Raw genomic sequence first — 12,671 nt, 5'->3', positions numbered from 1 at the left:
AGCGGGCGAAGTATTCGTCCGAGCAACAAGCAGTTGCGAGTACGCTAATGCTCGAACGAGCATCAAGCTCGGACGAGTATGTTCGCTCATCTCTAGTTACATTATATCCTATAGCAAATAGTACAAAAAATATAAAAACAATTGGTCGTCGTTAAACCTAAATACCATATAGAGGTCAAAAACATAGATGCATCCCCTCAAAAAACATGTACAGGCAAAAGAGTATAAATACAAGCCACTGTAATAAACGGTATATCATATATAAGTATGACTAAACATTGTAGCTACAGATATACAGAACATAAGGGGGACTTACCTAAATACTGGATTTAAATTGTGTCAAAGTTATAAAAATGGTGAATACGACATTACATACATGGTGCAACTTGCTAGACATGTTAGCTATGTAGTGGTAAAAGGAAGGAAGGGTCAGTCTAATACATTTACAGCAACATCTTGGGTCGCTACTCTTCCAGTAGGGATACAAAGTGTGGCACATTTACTAAGGGTCTTTTGGACGCATTTCCGTCGGGTTTTGTGAATTTTTCCGTTTTGTGCTGAATTGCCCCGGGGTATTTGGCGCACGCGATCGGATTGGGCCGCATCAGCGCCGGCTTGCATGTGATACAAATGAGGGTGAAGTGGACGTCGGACAACCCAACTGATTCGGACTAACCGCAGAATTTAACTTTTAAAATTGTGTAGCAAGATCAGCACTCACATGCACCGGGAAGAAGAAGGTGAACTCCGGCGGACCTCAGCAGGGGAGACGTCACATCTTAGTGAATCACGGCAGCTCTGAATCCTCGTCGGACATTCCGGATCGGCGACGTCTACGGGACGGGTAAGTAAATGTGCCCCAAAGTGTCTACAACATATACATTTGGTGCACCGTAGGATTTGGACAAATTTTATTTGTGAATATCGTACATTGTCATTGGAAATCCCCATCCAAAGTTTTTTAGATTTCCCGAAAATAGGAGTTTTTTTTCCTGAAATAAGGAGGTTTATTTTCAAGGTAATGATATATGTACAAAAGGGTGAAATGTAAAATCCCAAAATTAAATAAATGCTGCTGTTTTATACTGGATATTGTTTAATGTTTCCTGAAAAAATTCTCAAAATGGCTGGTAAATCCATCCCCATCCTTCTCTTTGTTTCTTATTTAAATAAGAAGGGCTAACTCTAAATAAATCATTGATATAATTTTTTCTGGATGTAATTGCCTGGTAAAGCCACAAGGTGTCAGTGTAACACAGATGTATTTTGTCCTCATGCAGTAATACAAGATCCAGGTCTCATTCCCAGTGACATTTGGATGCAGAACAAGGATTGTGCTCAGGATTTTTCATCACCTTTTTTAAGCCAATACCAGGAGTGGGTCCAAAGAACAGATGAGGTATAAATCTTCCCATTATTCTTTCTGTTTGTAAATTCCACTCCTGGTTTTGACATCAAATACAGATACAAAATATGGATCAGAGTAACCTACACAAGGTGACCTTCACGTGCTAGTGAGTCATCTGCAGACTACAGGTTTCAATAGTGCCTGCAGGTGCCATAAAGCAAATCTGAATGTGCTGTGAACTAAGGATAGTAGTAACTCATGTAAGATGAGCGCCCCCTATGATCATGTACAGAAAATAAAATACAAAATCTAAATACAGGCGGTCCCCTACTTAAGAACACCTGACTTACATACGACCCCTAGTTACAAACGGACCTCTGGATTTTGGTAATTTACTGCACTTTAGTCCTAGGCTACAATAATCAGCTATAACAGTTATCACAAGTGCTTGTAATTAAGGTTTATTGTTTATCCTGGTTCTTATGACAATCCAACATTTTTAAAATCCAATTGTCACAGAGACCAAAAAAATTTGGACTCGGGTTACAATAATAAAGTATACGGTTCTGGCTTACATACAAACTCAACTTAAGAACAAACCTACAGAACCTATCTTGTATGTAACCCGGGACGCCTGTATATGATAATAAAAGAATGTGTGTTGGTGCCTGCCTTATCTATTCTGTTGACGCAGCCATTTCAAAGCTTGTTTTTTGCTTGTTCAATTTATTAATAGCACCTATCTGGAGTATATAGAACTCATCTATAACCTATTGTTAACATCTTTTCTACAGAGTGATACATTAACAATGACAACCACTGGCCCCTTGTAATTGTGTAGTCAGTACAGATAGTATATACAGTGCATCACTACAGAGGTTTCATGAGAGTTATTGGTGACTGGCAATAGCAATGATAATAAGCCTCTATGTCACAATGTGAGACCAGAAAGTGCAGAGCTCTGTGTGGCCTATCTATGTGGTTCAGCTTGTAGATGACAATTTGAAACTATAACATAAAGTTTTGCCTTTAAGCCAGTCCTCAAAGGTCATCAAAATCAAGGGACATTTACTCCTGCATGTCTCCCTCCAAAAGCAACTTTTAAAATTATGCTAATGCAACAGAAGGGCTCTGGGAGTGCTTTGGATTCACAGGCAGAGGGATGGGGAAGTGATCCTGCACAGGGTAACAGCCTGTGAAACTACAGCACGGAGGGGCTCTGGTAATGTCCCCAGAGCTCTTCTGGCTCAGTAGCATAGGTTTAAAAATAGATTTTTGAAGACAGGAGGCAAATATAAGAAGATTAATGCAGTAATGTGTCTCTCAGAAACTGAGTAAGTGTCCCTGGTTTATCATGATGGATTTTGATGGAAGATTTCCAGGCTAAGAATATTGATAACATGTGCCCTTGATATCAGATAGATGGGTGAACATCACTGAGAATACCCACAGGTCAACGGTTGTAAATAGCTGAGAATGGAACATGAAGGTTGCTGCAGAAAATCCCTCTAATAAAGAAGTTGTTTATAGCAGAACTTCACTTTAAAGCGATTTTACAGGCTCACTAAAAAACCCTATGGAGAACGTAAAAATAAAATATACTCATCCTGCTTGGGCTCCTCATTCTGTCTGTCTATGCTATCACTCATAGCAGAAGTACATGGGATCTCATGACTGCTGCAGCCTGCTGCAGTGGAATTAAAGGGATTTTCCATGAATTTGGAAAATCCCTAAGTGACTTGGGCAGGGTTGGGGGAAAAACGGCATACTTACCCTGTTCTGGCTCCGACTTTCTCTATGGTGCTAAAGTACTTCTGGTTTTCAGCACAGTCAGAGGTTGTAGGTGGTTAAGGTACCCAGCTCAGCCAGTAAATGACCTCATTGGAACTGGGGACAATAAAGAAAGTGACCCTGGAAAACGTAAGTGATGTCCCATGATCCAATGAGACCACTCTTTGGCTGAAGCTGGTCTCATGACCCCTCCCCCCAGTTATTCCAGCCGCATGCTAGCCTGGAAGTACTACTACTGGAGTAATGATAGAACCTAGTTTCCTGGAAACCTTCTGTAATGGTCATTGAACAAGAACAATGAAGCCACGAGATTTAAAGGGAACCTGTCATCAGAAATTGACCTAATTAACCACTACCAGTATGCTGTAAAGCATCTGAACACCTTCCAGATCTTGTTTCTTTCATGGCCCATGGTGGTGACATCATCCAGAAAATCTACTTTGAAATGAGATGTAAATTGGTTGTGTAAAGTCATGGAGTCTGAAGTCAAGCTCTCCTCACCTCAGAATGAAGGAGATCTGGTTAGTGATGCAGGGCCATCATTTACAGTGAAGAGGGCATTCTGAAGTGAGGAAAGCTTGACTTCAGTATTAACCTCTCCGCCTCCTTGACTTTATACAGCCATTTTCTGGACGATGCCACCACTCTGGGCCATGAAATATACATGATCTAGAAGATGTTCAGCTCCTTGATGTCATACTGTTAGTTGTTAATTAGGTCAATTTCTGCTGACAAGTTCCCTTTGAAGCACTTCTGTTTTAGGCTCGGGGCACGCAGATAATGAATTTGGACTATGCTGCTGGAATGGAAAGCCAGAGCAGGTGTTTTTGTGATGATTCCAAAAAATCCCTTTAGTAATGATGACATTTACTAATATTTAATATGAGCGACATCTGAACATATTAAAGGGGTTATCTAGTTACCCATAGGAACCCGGATCTATCCATATCCAGGGGCAGTTTAAGACTGTATGAATATTATAGCCCCTACAAGCCTGGAATCACTTCCTACTTATGGTACTAGAATCAGCTTCTTGGGGAATGGAGGATGTGTCTTTTTTGACTTCCAATCTGCAGTTTCAGAAGCTTTCAAAGGTTTTTAAATGGCTCTTGTGTACATGTGTATTGAAAGCAGGAACAGATGTATGAGGATTTCATAGCATAGGTGAAGTATAAAATTTGGTGGGTGGTTTGTGTTGATTGGCCCCCTAGAAGGCTTGGGCCCCAGGCTATCGCCCCAAACCACCTATATTATAATCTATATCAAATGTAGGTCACTCAAGTCATCCGAGTGGTTCCCTGTTCTGGCTGACAAAGGAGTTTCTCTGAGGGTCCCCAATATAGGATATATGGACAGAGGATTTCGTTTTGGGGCAACATTAAAGGGGTTGTCCGAGAATTGTGAAAAAAACTAAAGGTGGCCGGAGGGGGCTGCTTAAAAAAATAAAGATCTACTTACCTTCTGGCACCCTCTGTGGTCCCATGCTACTTTCGCTCCGGTCCGGGCGCCATGTAAACAAACATGACCGCCGGAGCAGTGCCGGATTCAGCTTCCGGCCGGCCTATCACAGCATTGTGTATGGGGGCCGGAAGGTTGTCAGGTCCGGACGGAAGCTGAATCCAGCTCTGCTCCGGTGGCCATGTTTGTTTACATGGCGCCCGGCCTGGAGCAACAGCAGCTCGGGACACCGGAGGGCGCCGGAGGGCGCCGGAAAGTAAGTAGATCTTTATTTTTTTAGGCAGCCCCCTCCGGCCACCTTTAGTTTTTTTTCACAACTCTCGGACAACCCTTTTAACTAGATGGTCTACTTCTGACTGATCCCTGATATTTTGCAGCTGCCGCCATAAAGCATTATACTGTTTTCCTAGGAATTAGAGGGACCCATAATGTCTTCTTCTCCTGCTATGGCTGTGCTGCCCTTTTTCAGATGTTCCTGGCACAACTACAGCTGGAGAGGAAGGTGAACGTGAGAGAACTTCCAGACCTTCCTTATTTTCCATATTAAATCAAGAGCGAGTTCTCATTGTTCTAGTATTCTCATCTACTATTGTATTTTTACTCTTAGATACTTCTTTAAAAAACAGATGTTTGGCATGTAAGGGTGACTCATGCGCTGTTCTCCACCATAAATCTCCTTCTATATAGCGCGTGCACACACAACCACACTAGTGGGAATATTTATTGTTAAGCCAGATGTGCTTATAGGAGGAAAACATCACGTATAATTTTTGTTATAAGTTTTGAAGTGACCTTTTAAATACCGTGTCTGGGTGTAATATAGCTTTAACCTATGGGTGGTGCTATTTCAGTGATATATTTGACCTAGAAATAGATCTGTTTTTATAGTTTAGCCTCTTGGACTAACAGAGACACTAAATTCATCACCAAAATACATTTTCTATTGAATTGTTGAATAAAGGATAACCCTGTTGTAAGTACCTTGTAATGACTCTATCTCTTTTAGAATAACCGTTTTGACCTTGAAGTGCATCTAGACCCCTAAACAATTTTTGGTTCTTACTATTCACGAAACCTTTGGATGTCAATGATCCAATTCTGAGATCCAACCCAGAGAGGGTTTATAGGAGTTGCAGAAATATATCAGCACACCCATCATACATATTGCGGTGTTTCGTTTCATCTGCACCATAAGGCACCACTATTCTTTGTCTTTTATAGTGATCACGTTGTGATTAGGCTGGATTGTTAGATCAGTCGCTGGGGTGCAGAATGGTTTCAGGGTATTCACTCTATAAATAAATATAATCATGTGCTACACAGCAGTTGCTCAGTCGGAGCTTCACACTTCGCAATTATTGTAATGGTCCTCCAAGTTGAAAGCTCTAAAATATTATCAGTATCTATAGTGCAGCACAGTGTACCAGCTCCATGCTTGTTATTATATCCTAGTCGGCAATTGATGCCTAGATTGACAAGAGAAGGCTATCTAGGAGAAGGTTATCTGTGGGATCAAACCCAGTTGGAAGGGATAAAATACAATCGAAAAAGCAAGGATGTCCAAGGATGTCCAGCACTTGTATATAAGGTAAGATAAAATTATTAGAAAGCTTTATTTCATTCTGGTTAAAAACGGGAGTGTAAACAGCGACATAGAAAAAAGTTGTGGAGCTGACAAGCTCTCAGTCTAAAAAGCGGTAATCGGACCTACGCGTTTCGGACGCTTTGCATTATGGTCCTTAGTCATGGTCTAACTGGTGAGCTGTGATTTCCCTTCTTTCCTTTGGCTATAGGAGAAGTTTCATTCCCTTATACACATGGAGGTATTTTGTATGATAAAATACAATGCAACAGCCAATAGGACCATCAGCATTAGAAACTTTTCTTCATTGTTTAGCTCATAAAATGAACTATGTCTAATAGGATATAGAAAAATAAATCACCTGTTATGCAGGCTCTGGGATTAGACAGATGACACAAACAGATCCCTTCCCGGCTCTCCCTTCCTGATCGCCTCGCCAAACCTGAGAGGTAGGAGACAACTAGTCGAAGTTGCTTTCCCGCGCCAAAATCCTGAAGACAAAACAAACAGAGAGGAAGAGTCACAGTACAAAATCACAAGGCAAAGAGATAGTTTGAATGCAAGCAAAGTGTCAAGTTATCAGAATACAAAAACATGAGTGAACATGAGCTAAGTAATAAACTTTTGCAGGCAAAGAAACTAGGGAATGCAGACCTCTCATGTGATATCCCATCTCCTGTAAGTTATTGGACCAGAACTCTGTGAATAATTTGTGTCAATCAAGACTGTCATGGAAAGGAATACACCAGTGTTTATACAAATCAAAACACAACATGAACAGACAAATCAGTGCATCCCCCTCCTCAGCTTAGGGGCAGGGGATAACATAGCACAGATTTAACGTTACCATTGTGTAAATTGATTGGGTCTAATGTAAGCTCCAAATGGGGTTTGTGTAGTACAGCGGATGTGGATGTTGTGCCAGTAATCTAGTTTGGCTTTGAGCTTCTTCCAATGGTGTTGTGTAATTGTTCCTCATATTATTCACCCTTTAACCCACACAAGGATGTGGACTTCACAGCAGGAGCCCACCGGGTCGCTACCTCAGCAGTGACTTATCAATTATATAGAAACATATGATATGATATCTTTCTGTAGAATCAGCAGTGATTATTTGGATTTAGATTCCATCTATTTATACAGGGATTTCCTGTATTATTTTCAAGCTCCACTGCTGTTTACCCTCATACGAAAGAAAATGTGACATAATCTCTAAGTCTAGCTTCCACCATATCCAGTTACTGTATATCAGTAGATGTAACCAAGGGGCAGGAATGCTGAGACATGATATTTGTATTGCAGTATTAACTCATTCATGACTTTTGGGCTAAAATTCTAAGGCCTTTCTTCCATGAATAATACTGGGTCTCATTTACTAAGGGTCAGAATCGCGCACTTTCCGATTTGCGCCGAATTGCCCCGGGATTTTGGCACATCGGCGTCGGCTTTCATGCGACAGAAATCGTTGATGTGGCCGTCGGACAACCCGACGGATTTGGAAAAAACGCGGAATTTAAAAAAGAATTTGTGTCGCAAGATCAGCACTTACATGCAATTGAACGAAGGTGAACTCCGGCGGACCTCGGCGCAGCAGCGACACCTGGTCCGGGTAAGTAAATGTGCCACACTGTGCAGTGGTATTCTACATTCATTTATCCAGAATTTACCAGAAGTATTTACACTTTTCTGAGGCAATAGTAGTAAGTTCAGATGGTCCTGGCCTCAAAAATATTGGAATGTGTCTGATCCCTTCCCAAAGAAATGGATGTACCCTGATGGGTTAGGGTGGAACCTATACACCTTCATTTTTACCAATGAGGAGAACATATGGTTTCATTGCGTCAATCAGTCAGATAATTTTCTTGCTTTACCTTCTCACAGTGGGCAAGATGTGTGCAAATCTGATTTGGCTTTAAAGAGTGAAAGAAAAAGAAGGTGATCCTACGAGGCCACACATTGGTTGATCTGTGTCCAGTGACATCCCTCTTCCACCTACTGAACACAGGCCTGAAAACTGTAGGTACCGCAGTAAACTGGAGGAAGGTTTATATCTTTCTTTTTTTCTCACTTTTTATTCAGATTCCTGGAAAAGCCCTTCCTCTTCTCTATTGGATAACTCCAGTATACGGAACATATACATTGTATACGCGGAACATACTCCGTCTGTGCAACAAAAGTCACATCCAGCTGGAAACCCAGAATGCAATGATCTACCTAGGTGTGTCTATCCATCCTGCTTTCTGATGCAGAATGATGTACACACTCAGCGAAGGCCATAAAAGCGATAGCCATAATGGTGGACGGATGCATTTTTATTGCATCCATCTCCGGCCTTTACTGAGTGTGCACCCTGGGATGTCACTGTCCAAATAATGACATTTACATTACTTTTCAGACACCTGAAACATGTTCCCTCCTCCTCCCACTTTCAGGTGGATGGGAAGAACAGGAAGATCCCAGCCTAGCCATCCATTGTAAGGATATGTCTGGATGTGTGGCAGCTGGGAAGCAGGCATGCATCCTCTGGTTCCTACCTGCCACCCTTCTGTGACATCAGAGGGAGGGACTGGAGCTTGGGGGCTGGGGAAAAGATCCAGGAGCAGACGTCCATTTGACTTTGAATTGCTACCCACTTGAATTGCACTTGTAACTTTTTAAAGTCATTCTCTCCTTCTTACTATCTGCATACAGGAAATGCAGCTCAGCCAATCACTGGCCATAGACGTGACCCATCTCCGCACATGATTGGTTGAATGGCATCACCTTGTGTCAAGGGTAGTCAGAAAGTAGACAGTGGGGTCACCAAGGCAGCATGCTGGTTTCGAAAATTATTTGTATTTACAGGACACAATAAGAGAGACTCTTATAAGGCTCCAAGGTTATTCCATATTGTTACATTAATTAATAATACATAAATAAATAATGTGACTTCTCAATGTCCTTATACAATTCTTTCTATTTTCAGTTCTCCTTCACCTTCTAAACTTGTACAGATAAACTTTGATTTAGATTCCTTACTGCAATATCTTCCAAGGCTTGGTGTAATCTGAGAACAAACAATTAAAAAGATCAGCTGTGGCCTGTGTTCACACTGAGCTGCATCTTCTAGGTATATGTTTTGCTGTATATTGTCAGCAGGCCCCCGCTACCTCCGCATGACTTCCATCTTTTTTTATGTATAGCAGCCAGCCTGCACCCAGCTTTCCCAAGGTCCTGAATTGTATGATTATTTTTTGAGCAAAACCACTCAGTTCAGGGATTAAACAAGATATGTTTCTGCATCAGTGTAGCTAAGCATTCTCAAGGTATGTTTGGTTCACTATGCATAAAAACAAATGGTAGATTTTCTTTAAAGGGAATGTGTCACAATTCACCCCAAAAATTACACTGGTGTTATGTAAGGCCATGTCCACACATACCTTTATTTTGGATACACACGGGCTCTTTCTTAACTTAAAATGGCACATTCAATATATATTCATATATAGGCCATGGAATGCATTGGTTGGCAACAAATGAGTGCTGCAAAGCCCAAGCTCCCTTGCAATAATCCTGCCCTCTACCGCTGTGCCAACCAGAAAATGCCATTGCTGACTCACTACCCCCTCCTGTTGTGACAGTGACCTCCGAAATGCGGAACAGAGCGACTGCTATTCGGTTGCAAGGGAGCTGGAGCCTTCTACCAAAGTAAATCAAAGGTGGAATTTTAGGATCCTGTGCTTGCCCAAAACAAAAGTATGTGTAGACTGTATGTTCATAAACTTACATAATATTGGTTGCGCCCCTAAACCCCAACAATAGGGACATGGACCCAAACCTGATGACAGGTTCCCTTTAACTGCAAAGCACCAAACTTTTTGCATTTCCCTCAGCTTCTTTAAAACTGGATATATATTATTTGAGCTGATTATCCAGTAAAAATCTAATGAACTCTGGTAAGTTCATAAGTGCAAAAGATGCAAAAGTTTAATAAAGAACAACTTGGCCGGAGCATACTTAGCACAGTATTCATTAGAATTACCAGATAAATGCTGATCTGTCACAGCTGTCTTTTCTGGAAATGGAAATTTTCCGAAGTCTAGATATTACTTGAATTGCAGGGTTTCATTCTGCACAATATTTTCTGGCTGGGTGCTGATAGCATGAGCTCTGCTCTTTTATTGTCACTGTTCTGGCGCAGGTTGCCAATAGCCTGTAATGTTCTGCTTAATGCACTTTATATTGAGATGAATCCAGTAAGGCTGGCCTTGTAAACTGTATTTGTGTTGAAAAAGTTACCCAATTCTAGAGAAAATCAGAGCTATACAGTATATAGAACAGGAGGAGTGGAGTACATTGTCAAAAGTGTCCTTTAAGCAGGAGGAACTGAGCAGATTGTACATTGTGTCCTATCTGCATGCAGCATGTTATAGAGCAGAGGAGCTGATCAGATATTACAAAGTGCCCTATCTGCAGGTAACATGTTATAGAGCAGGAGGAGCTGAGCAGATTATACATAGTGTCCTATCTGCAGGCAGCATGTTATAGAGCAGGAGGAGCTGAGCAGATTGTACATAATGTCCTATCTGCAGCAAGAATGTTTTAGAGCGGAGGAGCTAAGCAGATGTTACAAAGTGTCCTATCTGCAGGTAACATGTTATAGAGCAGGAGGAGCTGTGAAGATTCAAAAAAAATTTGAAGCTATTTGCAAGCAGCATGTTGGTATAGAGCAGGAGTTGCTGGGCAAATTTTACTTACTTAATATGTAGCTTGCTACGTCTTTCCATCCTGCCTTTTTCGATGAATACAACATCAATGTATACACTCAGATTGCCAATGTATCCGCTGAGCATACACAAAAAACGTGATGTGAACCCAGCCTTATAGAACAGTAGGAGTTGAGCAGAATAATATATACAGTAGTTTTGTGTAAATATATTCAGTATTACTTTTCATTTATTCATTTACGGGGGATTTGAAGAGACGGTCCTATCATCAACTTTAACTTCAATTTCATGGTGGCAGATTCCCTTTAAGGTCCCTGTACAGACTAGATGTATGGAGAACCAGCAGATTTTTATCAGGATCAGCAAACTGATGTGCAGGTGCCCAAGAGCTAAACATTATTACATCTGATTAGTACGAGGCCAAAACCCATTTCATGTAATGGGAGCTGAGCGGCAGTAACGTGCAGGCCCACTACAATGTAGAGGGAGTAATCAGCTTCTGCCTCATATAAACTTGTGTTATCTGTAGAATTAAAGTAACTTTAAAGGTTAGGCAGTTGGAATTAAACATGCCCAATTATTATGGCTTGGGTATATAAGGCACACAGCTGAGTGTACTTGTGTGTTAGGAAATTTGGGGGGGCTAGCTTTCCACCAAACTAGCATATCTATATACAGTAGATAGATAGATAGATAGATAGATAGATAGATAGATAGATAGATAGATAGATAGATAGATAGATAGATAGATAGATAATATCCACAATCAGTTGGCAGTTTAATGATTCTCCATCCAGTATAAAAATTCTGTCCTGCTTTGGAACACAGTTCAAAGTTCAGATTTATGCAAATTCCCTTTAAACAGCATTGCAATCAGTTTTAGGGTGTTGCCAAGCAGAATGAAGTTTGCAAATTTCCCACGATCTGAGCTTCATTTGGTATAGGGGCAAAAAAAGCAATACTAGATAAATGTTAGAGAATAAGAATAAAAGAAAAAAACAATATAAAAGAAAAGCATTAGTTATGCCTTCAAATTAAAAATACATTATTCTGTGGAAAAACTAGAAAAATAATATTAAAAACATATTTGGAGTCCCTTTATGCATAATGACCCAGATTTTAAATCTACTCTATTCTTTATCCCACTTAGTGAACGACGCAAAAACAAATGAAATAAACAGTGAACAAAAGGTTGCACATACCCCAGAATAATACCAATGAAAATTCTAGGTCATCTTACAAAAACCAAGCCCTCAACTAGCCTTGTCAATGAAAATATGAAAGTTATGATAGCGCTGAAAAAAAAAGATAAAGAAATTTCATGTAAAACACTGGTTGAAATTTGTGATTTATTCTGAACCCACATAATAATCAGTTTTATAAGACATTTTCCTACACTTCCTATAGAAGTCAATAGAAAAATACTGATGCTACACAGATGATGCACAGGTATTGTGACCCTGCATGGGTTGGAACACTGACATCGTTTTTAAACCTTCTGTGTTTTTTTTGGGGGGGGAGGATACGGTTCAGAAACTGATTACACACTAAATACATATGGGCTACAAAAACGGACAAAGGCCTCCTGTCTGCAGCTTGTGAAAAGCATACGTTCATGTGCAGGTAGTCTTAGGGTCCTTACACCCTAGCAAGTGTGATGTGTCCAACTTTCATTAAGCTGGAACGTTTACAATCAGAGCTGAACTCAACATGTCAGCTCAGTTCCGTTTGTTGTGCCAGACTTTCCAACCAGCACATGTTGTGAGTTGGACACATCACTCTCACT

General features: G+C 40.7%; 1 protein-coding gene across 2 annotated transcripts in view; it reads left to right on the top strand.

Moving 5' to 3' along the window:
- The window catches only part of STARD13 (StAR related lipid transfer domain containing 13), a 213,520-nt gene that overhangs the window by 116,314 nt on the left and 84,535 nt on the right, over positions 1-12,671 (top strand). The window lies entirely within an intron of this gene.

This window comes from Engystomops pustulosus, chromosome 2 (assembly GCF_040894005.1).
Source record: "Engystomops pustulosus chromosome 2, aEngPut4.maternal, whole genome shotgun sequence".
Lineage (NCBI taxonomy): Eukaryota > Metazoa > Chordata > Amphibia > Anura > Leptodactylidae > Engystomops > Engystomops pustulosus.
The sequence above is the reverse complement of the archived record's forward strand: the minus strand, read 5'-3'. Positions and strand labels throughout refer to the sequence as shown.